At 34.5% G+C, this 11,350-nt stretch overlaps 1 long non-coding RNA gene across 1 annotated transcript; it reads right to left on the bottom strand.

The window, feature by feature from the left end:
• Positions 1–229: 229 nt before the first annotated feature.
• Positions 230–9,965, bottom strand: LOC107842624. The gene is made up of 3 exons (XR_007051085.1): positions 9,622–9,965; positions 9,361–9,400; positions 230–9,267 (listed from the first exon to the last, which is right to left on the bottom strand). It is a non-coding gene; the product is annotated as an uncharacterized LOC107842624 (long non-coding RNA).
• Positions 9,966–11,350: the final 1,385 nt, after the last annotated feature.

The raw sequence follows: 11,350 nt of genomic DNA, 5'->3' as shown, positions 1-11,350 counted from the left end.
TACTAATACATAACAAAAAGGGAAAGAAAAGAAAAATAGGGAGATAATTTAGTTAAATATTAGTTGAAAAGTAAAGTAAGTGTAGGATCCTCGGGGTACCATATTTTATTAATGTAGGCTCAGATCCTCAAGATAGTAGACATCAACGTTAGGCCCTATTGCCATTTTTAGTTAATATTTTAGTGAACTCCATATCTCTTGGGAGCCTATGTATGTTTAGTAATTTTTATTATAAGTAAAGGTCTCTAGTTGGGCATGATGGGCCCTATACTGACTAGTAACTTGCAATATAGCGTGTTAAATTGACTAAGGGCTTCATGGACATCATGTAGTATTGTATTGTACAGTTTTGTTGATATAATTGTGTATGTATATAACTTATCTTAGGTATCTTGCTCGTTATTGTCCCATAATCTTGCGTAGTCACCTAGTCCAGGTAAAGTAAGTGTATACGGTTCTTAATCCATCATTATCATTTTGGGAAGTGGAAAACATAGTATCAGAGCCTAGGTTCAGGTGTCTCAAGGAGTCTATGAAGATGTGTTTAGTAGGATCTTACTTATCAATGCATTGTGTGCCACATTTATAATTAAGGGACTACATGGATATTTAGGAATTTCACCTTCATTTGTAATTTAAATCGTGGATCAGAGCTAAGTCATAGAAAGTTACTTCTATCTCCTATTCTACTTATTTATGATACAGATAATGTCTATCACAGAAAAGAATAAAGCAGCCCAGTAAGCCACTATTAGCACCACTCAAGAGGCAACTACTACAAGGAAATCTCCCATACTGGTGGATCTGAATAGGACTCAAGAAAGTTTGATGTGTTCTATACTTTTAGGTTCTCAAATTCTCAGGATGGAAGGACCTACAGGGATTTCAGCACCTCCATTGGTACCAACAGTAGTCCTATTCCTCCACTAAATACCTCTGCCTAGGAACTCAAAGGAGTGATACAATTGCTTACACAATTGATGGCTGCTCAGGCCCAGAGACAAAATATAGATGTACCTATTGCTACTTAGGGAGGGATAGCTAAATCTAAGATAAAATATTTCCTTCGTATGAATCTACCAGAATTCACAGGTCCTAAGCTTGTAGAGGACCCTCAATAATTCATTGATGAGACTTATAGAATTTGTAAAGTGATGCGGGTATTAGATATAGATGAAGTTTATTGGCCACCTATTGACTTAAAAATATTATTGTTGATTGGTATTATATATGGGTTGCCTCAAGAGGTCAAGAAGCTCCCTCAGCAGTTTGGACAGACTTTGCAAAAGCCTTCATAAATTATTTCATGACATTTGAGCTCAGAGAGGCAAGGGTGGATGAATTTATATCTTTAAATTAGGGTAATCTTAGCATCAAAGATTACTATTTGCAGTTTACACAGTTGTCCAGATTTTCTCCAGAGGTGGTTAGCACACAAACATCATGGATTCATCGCTTTGTGAATGGCCTTGTGGGTTTTTTGAAGGACCCTTTTTAGTTAATTCTATGAATAATAATTTGGATATAGAAAGGATCATGGTTCATCCTCAGCATTTAGAGAAGGATCAGTGTAATCATAAAGTAGATAGCGAGAGGGAACATAGTAAGAAAGCTAGGATGGGCAGCCATTGTTAGGGAAGCAGTGGATCTTCCACTAATAGAGAGACACCTAGGTAGAACCCTCAGCTGTGCGCTCTATAAATAATGCTCCAGCTCCGTGTTTGAGGTGCAGGTATGGGAAGGGTCAGACTTCTAGAGCACCATACTTACGACGTCAAAGGGGCACCAGTCGAGGGTTACCCCCTTGACCTATATGTAGGTAGTATGTCCAAGCATATAGAGAGGAGTGTCATTGTGTTTTAAATATGTGTTATTGGTATGGTATAGAGGGCCATCTGGTATGTGATCGTCTACAGCTCAGAGATAAAGGTAGAGGTGATTGATCACAGCCTATAGGGTCTGCATCAGCCTCATTATCATCAGTTTCCTCTTCTTCTCACAGTCCTTAGGCATTAGTAGGTAGAGGATCTCGTAGGGGCAGAGGGCCCAGTTTGAGCGTTGGATTAAACTATATATATGCACTAGCTGGTCGAAAAGATGCAGAGGTATCTCCAGATGTGGTCACAGGTACCTTAGGTATCTTTCAAGATAATGTATGTGCCTTGATAGACCTAGGATCTTCCTTGTCATATGTTACCCCATTTGTTACTAAGAAGTTTGGAATAGAGCTGGAGTTGTTACATGAAATATTTGCAGTATTGACCCCAGCAGGAGATTCTATGATAGCTAGATGGGACTAATATGATTGTGTGGTGACAGTATGCGATCGTACTATATTGTCTAATATGATTGAACTTAAATTGGTTGATTTATATGTTATTTTGGGTATAGGTTGGATATCCTCCTGTTATGCTACAGTTGATTACTGATCCAAGATAGCCCATTTCCACTTCCCAAGAGAGCCAATTTTAGAGTAGAGGGGTGATTCCATGAAGCCAAAGTGAGGTTTATTTCCTATTTTAAGGCACAAAAGCTTATTGCGAAGGGGTGTTTGTATCACTTAGTCCAAGTAAAAGGTGTTAAAGCTGAAAAACAAGCACCAATTCTCCAATCTATACTAGTGGTGAATGAGTACTCAGATATGTTTCCCGATGAACTTCCTACACTACCCCTATTAGAGAGATTGATTCTGATATTTATTTAGATCTCGATACTCAGTTAATATCAATTCCACCTTATAAAATGATGCCTATAGAAATGAAAGAGCTGTAAGAGCAGCTAAAAGACTTACTTGATAAACGCTTAATTCAACCTATTATGTCACCTTGAGATGGACCAGCTCTTTTTGCATGCAAGAAAGATGGCATGTTACAGATGTGTATAGATTACAGACAGCTGAACAAAGTGAAAATAAGGAATAAGTACCCTATTCCCCGAATAGATAATTTATTTGATCAATTGTAGGGAGCTATATGCTTTTCAAAGATCTATTTGAGGTCCTGTTACCATCAGTTAAGGATTCATGAAGCAGATATCCCCAAGATAGCCTTTTGGATAAGAAATAGGCACTATGAGTTCCCTGTCATGTCGTTTAGACTAACGAGCGCTCCAACGGCCTTCATGGACATGATGAATAGAATTTTCAAAATTTTTATTGATATGTACATGATTGTATTTATAGTTGAAATTTTGATATATTCACGTAATGAAGCTGAGCATGAAGATCATTTGAGGTCAGTATACAGAGGCTCAAAGAGCACCAATTGTATGTCAAGTTCTTTAAGTCTGAATTTTTGTTTACCTCTATATCTTTCCTTGGTCACATGATATCTAGAGAAGGCATTAGAGTATATTTTAGAAGGTAGAAGCTGTGAAGAATTGACCTCAACTAACCACTACTATTGAGGTGTGTAGTTTCTTAGGGCTAGCCGGTTACTATAGGAGATTTGTAAAGGGATTTCCTCTATTACTGCCCTATTTACTAAATTGACAAAGAAAGTAGTTAAGTACCAGTGGTCAGATGCTCGTGAAAGAAGTTTCCAGGAATTGAAACATAGATCGACTACAACACTAGTATTAGACTTACTAGAGGGCACAAGAAGATATGTGGTGTACTGTGATACTTTGAGCGTTGGTTTGGGTTATGTCCTAATGCAGTATGGAAGAGTTATAGTATATGTTTATTGGCAGTTGAAGAAACATGAACAAAGTTATCCCTCTCATAACTTAGAGCTTGTAGCAGTGGTACTCACGCTTAAAATATGACACTATTACTTATATAGAGTGCATGTTGATATCGTTATAGATCATAAGAGTCTTCAATATCTATTCAAGATAAAATGAGTTAAATCTAAGACTGAGGCAGTGGATAGAGTTTTTGAAATACTATGATGTCAATATTCTCTATTATCCAGGCAAAGGTAACATTGTAGTTGATGCTCTTAGTCAACTATCAATGGGTAGTCTAGCATATTTGTCACTTTTTCAGTATAAAGTATCTAGAGATATTCACAAATTATCCAATCTTAAAGTTTGACTTGTGGATTTCGAAGATAGTGGTGTTGTTGTACTCAATTTAGCCGGTTCATAGCTCATGGCATCAATTAAGTAGATGAAGTATTATAACCCCTTATTATCCCAATACAAAAAGGGGATTTAACAATATCGAGTCTCAATATTTGAGCTAGCGGATGATGGTACTTTGAGGTATCGAGGTAGATTATATATAACAGATATAGATGGGTTACGACAACAGATTATGGATAAGGCATATTATTCCCATTATTCAATCCATCCTATCTCTACAAAAATGTATCATGATATTAAAAAGATCTACTGGTGGAACGAGATGAAGAAAGATATAGCAGAATATGTGGCACAATGCTCTAATTGTCAGAAAATAAAAGCAGAACATCAGAATCATGGTGACCTAGCTCAAACCTTTAGTATTCCGGTATGGAAATGGGATGCCATTAATATGGATTTAATTGTAGGCTTACCTTCTTATTCTAAAAAACATGACTCCATTTGGGTAATAGTTGATCGATTGACGAAGTCAACCCATTTCCTTCCGGTAAAGTCTACCAACACGGCTGAAGATTATGTCAAGTTATATGTAAAAGAGATTGCTTGCCTACATAGGACCCCGATGTACATTATTTAAGATAGAGGTTCACCGTTTAATGCTCAGTTTTGGAAATCTTTTCATAGGATCTTGGGTATGCAGGAGAACCTTAGTACTACATTTTATCCACAGACAGATGGCTAAGATGAATGCACTATTCAGACACTCGAAGACATATTGAGAGGATGTGTACTGGACTTTAAAGATACTTAGAGTAGGAAAAATCATATGCAGATGTATGACGTAGAAATTTAGAGTTTCAAATTGGTGATTTGGTATTCTTGAAGGTGTCGCATTTGAAAAGCGTTATGAGATTCGTAAAGAAGGGTAAGCTAAGTCCTAGATATATTGGGCCCTATAGAGTTATTCACAAAATTGGTCAGGTAGCCTATAAGCTAGGATTACCTCTAGAGTTAGCGGTAGTACGTCCTATCTTCCACGTGACTATGCTACGTAAATGCTTAGGAGAGCCTTCACACGTTATTTTTTTGGAGGGTATAAATCTTGCGGGAGACCTATGATTTAAGGAAGACCCCGTAGCTATTTTGGATCAGCAAGTCAGAAATTTGAGAACTAAAGATATATCTTCGGTAAAGGTACTTTGGAGGAACCAAAATATAAAAGAAGCCACTTGGGAAGCAGAAATGGATATGAAAGATAAATACCCATATTTATTCCAAAAATCATAGAAAGGTTTATAAACAACTTGTCCCTTTATATGATCATTAGTTTCTATAATATTTTTTTATGTTGACATCTGATTCTTAATTGATATATTTAGGTATATGATTTGTGCCTATGAATCTTGAGATCTACATGGAAACAACGGGCGGATGCAGAATGTAAGGTAAGTTACATGGTTTGTTATGACTTTAAATTGAATTTAAGGCTAAGAGTAGCCTGGTGTACTTTTTTTAGCTTAAGGTAGAGTGGAGTCTCGTATATTATCTGTTAAGTATTATATGTGTTATGACGTTGTGTGAAGCATATATGGACGTATTCTGGCTAGCTGAAAAGTATCCGATAGGCCTATTTACAAAGAAAACTCTAGTAAAATTTTAGATATTTAGAGAGCTAGCCAAATTTTAAAATCTTATGATGGGGTCAAGTGATATCAAAGTTGATTAAGTGATCTTATGGATGTGTATTTGATAGTTGTGGATTAAAAAGTCAATCACCAGCATCATTCGAGGATGAATAATCCTAAGTAGGGGAGATTGTATTACCTTGAAAAATTTTGGAATCCAAGTTTAATATTTAAGAAAGTATGACCATGAATTTATAAAGAGTTACATGGTGAGTGTATTTTACGAAGAATTACAATGAATACCTATAACTATAGTGTATATAATTTATATGGTTGCTACTAGTAAGGTAAAAAGTGTATTGAAAAGTTTTAAACTTTAACTTGGTACTTTCAAGTGGGGGTCACTTTAGTTCCTAGAATGTATTAAAATAAGTGATAAGGGAACAAACAAAAAAATGATTTTTGGTTTGGGAAAGTTACGTATAGTAGTACTAGTACGTGACAAAAAGGGAAAGAAAAAGAAAAAGGGGAGAAAATTTATTTAAGTATTAGTTGAAAAAGTAAAGTAAAAATGGAAAGATTTAAGAGTAGAGTTCACTAGAAATCTTGCCAAAAAACAAAAAAATGAACAAAGGTGGTATTTTGCTCTACTTATTCATCACTTTCTCCTTGCAACAATTACAAAAAGCGAGCAATTGATTGGGTTCTTACTTGTAGTTGCGGAATGAGAAGAAGTGGTATTACTAGTATTTTCGTTGTTTTATGTCCTTTTCTTTCCACATCAAGAAATCAATTTCAAATTTAGAGTTGGGATTGGATCCCAAGAGGTAAATTTTCTACCCTTTTCTTGAATTTAAGTATTAATACGCATTTAGGGATAGCTAATTTGAATTTTGGTACAAGCTCTTGAAAGGGGTTTGCTTATTTAGGATTCTTGAGAATAATGGGGAAAATGTGAAATATTGATGAAAGTGGAGTTATTAGGAATTCCTCGAAATTGGGTAAACTTATGGTTGGACTTATAAATTGGAAACTAAAGAATTATTCCAGATTTTTGTTAAGGAATTTGATTGATTTCGGGCATAAGTAAAGATTATCGAAATAAGTTATTGAATGCACCTATGGGTTACTAATGGGCACATATGTTATCCTTGTAGCTAGTGAATTGCCTATTGGATAGCAAAAGTTGGTTGTTGGAAAGATAAAAGCTATACTTTCGTGAGTTTAATTGTTTGAGGATCGGAACGCTATCGTAGCTAGTTAAGCAATAAGGTATGTAAAGATAAAACTTCCCTAGCCGCTAAGGCACCATCCTATGTCACGTGCTTATTCCTATTAATATTAATACAATTCTCATGAAATACGAGAGTATAATATTTATATTTCCTTACATATCATTCCCTCGTTCTACTATCACGCTTATAAGTATCCATCTTTCCCTCTTTATGTTGAGTTTCCTTGATACTTCCATATTATCATAAGTTTCTCTACTTAAAACCCTTAGGACATAATATATATATATGTGTGTATGTGTGTAAGTAAATAGTAATAGCATAGTTACACTTGTATATGTTAGCTAAACGATCATTATCATAATTCATATATTATAGGCCTTCAAAGCATTATTTGATAAACATTAACGATGAAAAGGTATAGAGGTTTGGCTTGGCATATCGCTCGATATGATTTTGTGCGCAAGGTCAAGACCAGACCATTATAGTGGGCCTAACCATTAGGCATACCGCCTTTGTGGTGTCATTTGTAATTAGAGTCAGCTAGAACATTATGAATTGGTTTTCCCTGACTCAAGACAATATATGGCATATATGGAACGCGGCCAGCCCCTCATAGTGAGCCCCTAAGTGGGTCCTACCTAGTTACAGACTATGATTACAGTTATACATATGGGATCATAGCAATTAGTATGTGAGCAACATATGATTTATACTTGCCTTAGATTGCCTTCTATATGCCACCTTGTGATCATTTGTATGACTTATATGATAAATACACCACCTAGGCAAATTATAGGACTAATATTGTAGTGACCGTTTTTCTAAATAGTATATAAGATGCTAATAAGGTCAGTGCATAGGTTACTAGTTCATATCATTTATGTGTTACTTGTTGGCTCATACGTTTTTCACTTTGATATTTGACTCATATGAGCTTCTGTACTTGTACAACTATTATTCTATCAACTTTTATACATGTGCTTGCTGTTCATGTACTTACCTTCTAGGGTACCAAATATTACTAATGCATGCTTAGATCCTTAGGATAGAAGATGTCCACATTAATTCTTATTACCATTTTCAACTAATATTTTAGTGAGCTCCATCTCTCTCTAGAGCTAGCCTATGTCTAACATTTTTTATTATATGTACAGGTCTCTAGTTGGGCATGACGGTCCCTATGCCAACTAGTCACTTATAATATAGCATTTTAAACTGACTAGATACTTCATGAACATCATGTAGTATTTTATTGTACAATTTTGTTAATATAACTCCCTTGTGTATGTATATAACTTATATTAGGTATCTTGCTCGTTATTGTCCCATAATCTTGAGTATGTCACTTAGTGCTGGTAAAGTAAGTGTATATGATTCTTGTTTGTCATTATATATCATTTTGGGGAGTGATAAAAAACCATGGGCAACTTACTAGTGAGACAATGATTGGAGCCATATGACTCATGGGGAGTCTTCACGACTCATCACCTAAGTCGTACCCTGGATAGCTAAAATTTTTTAGAGATCAAAAATTTGAGGTGTTACAGTTCATGAAAATAATATTCAAAATGGAGGTTACAGTTGAAAATATCACAATATCATTGATGAGCTTTGATGCTACAACAACCAATCTTATTTTAAACTAGTGAAATGGTTTCCCCTAAAACTAGATGGCTAAAGGGTAACACTGATGGTGTTTCCAAGGGCAATCCAGGCCCTAGTTCATTTGGTTTTTGTGTCAGAGATTAACATAGTGATTAGTTATTGCTAAAAGATCTAGTATTAAAGACACTACCGATTTGGTAGTTGAAGATATAACCATCAGGGAATTCTTACAGTTCTGCAAAGCTAATTCAATTCAGCATATTATTATAAAAAGTGGTTTTTGGGCAATGGTGCAGATACTCAATCTACTTTAGGAGGTTCCATGGAGTGTGGCAATCGTGGTCACATCCATTAAAGCTATAATGGAAACTATATCAGTTAGAACGGTACATTCCCTTCAGGAAGGTAACGCTCTAGTTGATTTTTTTTGCTAACGTAGCTTTTGATTTTGCAGGTGATTTTCGATATAAAAACCTAGAATAGGTGCCATGGGAAGGACATGTAATTATTAAGCTCGACAAAAATAGAACTCCTAATATATGAAAAATCACGCAAGAGATTTGAAGAAACAACATCAGTAATTCGTATAAAAGTATAGAGAATTTAATATCAGATAGGCTATCAGAAAGTTAATGATCAGCTTACACAAAATGTGTACAGACAAAAAACCAAGAATGAATATTTAATATGTTAATATTCAGACATTCATACAAGTTTTAGAGAAGAAGGAACCTGGAACTTGCAGAAGGTAGAGCAACTTCTATCTTTCTTCAAATCTGGATAGAAATTAACTGATTAACCTCAAGTGAAAAAAGTATAGTAGGGCTAAAACTTATCAAATAGTGGATTATTTAAGGAGATGATGATACCTGGTGTTAGAAGTGATTTCCTTGAGTATAAAACCTACATCTAGTGAGATTTTAGATATGAGGGGTTTAAATAATCAAACACCAGATATGTTAGCTCTAACAAGATTCTCGTAAGATGATTAGGAATAACCTTATACACTAGCTCAAGTCAAAGATTAGTGGAAACTCAACTATAGTTATGATGGTGGTATTTGCTTCAAATGAAGCTCAATCCATCGAGCTAGAAAAGAGAAAAAGGTAATATTAAGATTTAAAACTTACTTGAGGTGATGGAGAGAAAGATGATGATGGTCAGAGCACCATAGAAATGGCTTGATGTCGGAGAAGATGAAGAGGCAACAAATGATAAAGTTTGCACTTTCCAAATTGATCTAGTGGTCTGAAAATGTTGTATTAGATATTTTCTATTTGTGGATCCGAGTCAGGTCACTTTTGGTCCTGACCAAACTCTATTATGTTTTTTGTTTATGAAATGGGCATCAACCCGATTTAAGTTTTTCTTAAAAAAAGAATCTATCTAGATTCTTATAACAGTATCTTGTACTATATCAAGGTAATGGATAAATTGAATGAATGGTTCTCTTCTAGTGTAGTTAGTTAGAGAATACCGAATGGGAATAATGTGTCCATATTTAATGGCCTTGTTTCCGTGATCCATCCAATGTGCACCTTTTTGTGGTTACAAAGTATTTCATTCTAATGAACCACCCAACCACCTTTTCTCTAATGGTTTCACCATTTTATAGTTGTAATAGTTTGTGAGGGGATATCTTTTTTACTTTTCTTTCGTGAAGTGAAGTGCATGACAAAAGAGCATTTAGATGACTAGACAATTTCACTGTAAAATCATTTTTCAATGTTTCTTCGATATGTAAATAAGATATTAAAGTGTCTTAAATAGATTGTAATATGTACTTGGATTCAAATTTTATCGACAAACAAAAATCTAATATTTAGATCGATCCTAGAAGGGTTACCATATCATAATCAAACTTTAATCCAGAGCACCGATATTAATTAGGAAATGCTATATCATAAAAGAAATCAAAATAATTTAATGATTATGTAACAATTTCTGCGTTATCGGGTTATAACTTAACCCACTATTGAACCCACTATTCAAACTTTAATCCAGAGCACCGATATTAATTAGTATATGCATGCAAAATTAGTGAAAGTAAAATAATGTACTCCCTCCGTTTAAAAAAGAATAACTTACTTTAACTTGACATAAAGTTTAAGAAAATAAATAAGACTTTGGAATTTTGTGGCCTTAAACTAAAGTTGTGTCAAATGTACCAAAATGCCTTTTAATCTTGTGATCCTAAACATGCCATGTGGAAAGTTGAAATTAAATTATTACAAAAAAGGGAAAGAAGTCATTCTTTTTTAAATGAACTGGAAAGTAGATCATTCTTTTTTAAAACTGAGGGAGTACAATATATTGGTGGCGAAACATCCAAGTAATTAACCATTGTTCCTTAATTCACGCTCTTGTTAGCTTTATTAATAAAGAAGCAAGTGGGTAATCATGTTATTCTTTTCATTTTGTATGTATAAAAAGGATATAGAATGGTACGGTCAACAACTTTAATAAAAAAATTAATATGCTATGCCTTGCTCCCTTGTTGGCATTTAATAGAATTCTATAACATAAACAAACTAGCATGAAATTCTATCAATTATTCAAGAATATGAAACTACATGATTTTCACATAAGTAAAATTACAGTAATTCACTGAAGAATAATACCTGAATTCTCTATTATTTTTCTTCTTGACTGATATTAGCGGAAGCACTTATTTTCTTCTGTTTTTAAACGAAGAACACAAGTGTTGTTTCTTTCTTTACCTTACGTTTTCGATGGAACTTATTCCTCTTTTTGGCAGAGAGAGGACCCCTTTTATAATACGGGGTGCACATTCCATCAACGTGAGTTGTCGATATAGTAGTTTTAATCTTACTAACACTCCATCAAAGAATAGTAGGT

This window comes from Capsicum annuum, unplaced genomic scaffold (genome assembly GCF_002878395.1).
Source record: "Capsicum annuum cultivar UCD-10X-F1 unplaced genomic scaffold, UCD10Xv1.1 ctg71798, whole genome shotgun sequence".
In the NCBI taxonomy this organism is placed as follows: Eukaryota; Viridiplantae; Streptophyta; class Magnoliopsida; order Solanales; family Solanaceae; genus Capsicum; species Capsicum annuum.
This window is presented reverse-complemented; position numbering and strand designations above follow the sequence as displayed.